The sequence below is a fragment of the Prunus avium genome, chromosome 1 (assembly GCF_965620075.1).
Source record: "Prunus avium chromosome 1, drPruAviu1.hap1.1, whole genome shotgun sequence".
NCBI lineage: Eukaryota > Viridiplantae > Streptophyta > Magnoliopsida > Rosales > Rosaceae > Prunus > Prunus avium.
In genome coordinates this window covers 24,091,402-24,093,708 of record NC_142284.1, presented here as the reverse complement: position 1 = coordinate 24,093,708, position 2,307 = coordinate 24,091,402, and the positions used below count along the sequence as shown (strand labels likewise).

The 2,307-nt window shown below is 39.9% G+C and overlaps 1 non-coding gene across 1 annotated transcript; it reads left to right on the top strand.

Moving 5' to 3' along the window:
- The first annotated feature begins 852 nt into the window (after positions 1-852).
- On the top strand, positions 853-959 carry LOC148297634 (small nucleolar RNA R71). Its single transcript, XR_015833273.1, has one exon. It is a non-coding gene; the product is annotated as a small nucleolar RNA R71 (small nucleolar RNA).
- Positions 960-2,307: the final 1,348 nt, after the last annotated feature.

Below are 2,307 nucleotides of genomic sequence, written 5' to 3'. Positions count from 1 at the left end.
TTGGTGGAACCTGTGGGCTGCCCTTGTGGTGGCTGAATGATCTCCACTTTTTCTCCATCTTCTTGCTCTTCATTAGCATCTCCAACCTTATTATCAACTTGTTTACCACTTCTCAAGATGTGCACTGCTTTAACTTGCTCATGATGCCTTGGATTCACCTCCGTTTGGCTTGGAAAAGTTCCGGATGCTCTATTGCTCATGGAGGATGCAATCTGCCCAACTTGCACTTCTAGTTTGTTCACTGCATTTTGAAGATTCTGATTGGTTTGCATCTGTTGCCCCATGAACTTCTTGAACATGTCTTGCAATTCTCCCATTTGATCACCCCTTTGCTCTTGCACTTGTTGGGGAGCTTGCTGGAATTGCCTTTGTTGTATTTGGAATCCTGGGGGAGGTCCTTGAGATTGTTGCACATTTGAATTATTGCTCCACCTGAAATTAGGATGATTTCTCCACCCCGGATTGTATGTGTTTGAGTAAGGATCATTCTGAGGATTCCTTCCTTGAAGGGCATTTGCTTGCTCTAGCATGTGCTTTGCAAAAGATTGGTCTTGAACTTCCTCTTTGCTTCCTAGAGGGCCAGTCACTGCCTGTTGAAGCAAAGAACACATAACATCAAGTTTTGCATTAATCTCATTATTAGTACTTACCTCAGAGACCACAGCTTTCATAGGAGCTCCTCTTCCTTTATTGTAGCTCCATTGTTGAGAGTTGGTACTCAAAGATTCAAAGAGAGTAAAAGCCTCATCTGCTGTTTTGTTCATCAGTCCTTCTCCACTTGTTGCATCTACCATCATCCTTTCGGAATCAAGCAAACCTTCATAGAAAGATTGCATTTGCATCCAACTCTCTATATTGTGGTGTGGGCAAGAACTCATCATCTCCTTGTACCTCTCCCAGCATTCATGAAAAGCTTCTCCTTCTCTTTGTGTGAAACCAAGAATTTCCTTTCTAATCTTGTTAGTCTTTTGAGCTGGAAAGAATTTCTGCAAAAACTTATTAGAAAGCTCATCCCAAGTACGAATTGAAGCATTAGGCAAAGAGTATAACCATGACTTAGCCTTATCTTTTAAACTGAATGGGAATAGCCTCATCTTAATCTGCTCATCATCAAGTCCTTGAATTTTGATTGTAGCACATATTTCAAAGAATTGCTTAACATGCATGTAAGGATCCTCAGTGGTATTACCATAATAAGTTGGAAGAAGATGAATCATACCACTTCTAAGCTCAAACCTGTCAATTGTGAGTTGAGGATAGACGATGCACGAAGGTTGATCAGTGACTTTGGGGATGGAAAATTCACGCAGGGGTTTCCTAGGTTGGACAACAAGCGCACCACCTCCTTCATCATTATTGTTGTTGTTTGGAATCTCTGCCATCTTGCTTGAACCTTCAGATTCGTAGCTCTCAGATTCAGCACTTAAAGAACTATAATTCCTCCTCAAACCAACACGTACAGTAAAAGTTCCTGGTGAAATTGGCTCAGAATCAGATTCGGACATATATGCACACACAAGAAACCAATTAGTGCCTTCAAATGGAGATAACAACTAAAAAGAAAAACAGAATACAGAAATAAAAACCAACGAAAACAAAAACAAAAACACTCAAAGTAATCTAACTATAGCACCATCGTTACCGGTTCCCCGGCAACGGCGCCAAAAACTTGTTGAGCCTATTCCTAACAACTAAAATGAGTTATTAAAAATAACAACTTCAATTCTCGCAAGTGCACGAACCATTTATAGTATAGCTTATGAAATACGAGGTCGATCCCACGGAGAATGGTAACTTGGTTGCAAGTTAAACTACTTAGAATGATGGAAAAACTGAAAACAAAGAAACAAACTAACTAACAATTGGCAAGGTCTAGGACAGAATCCTAGCACCACACACGCACTCGAATGGGGGGTTTTTGTTGTTTAAATGAAAACAAGAGAATGAAATGGAAGTGCTGGAAGTAAACAATGGCAGCAATGAACAAGTTGTGAAACAATGATTGAGAAGTGTTAGAGCCTTGGAATCTACCACTAGTCTTCCTATCCAAGTTATGAATGCATAGAAATTGACTCAAGCTTCATTAACAATAGATTATCGCATACAAGCCTATGGTATCTAGGTGCAGGACGCATGATTCTCCTAAGGCATGTAATTGTGCATGGTATCTACACAACACGTGATCTCTAATATGCAACCTAAGCATGGTATCTACTTAGAATAAAGCATATAAGAGTCATTAAGTTCCTTGAGAATATGATAATCACACAAGTCCTAGAACATGGTATCTGTCCTAGTCAACCTATG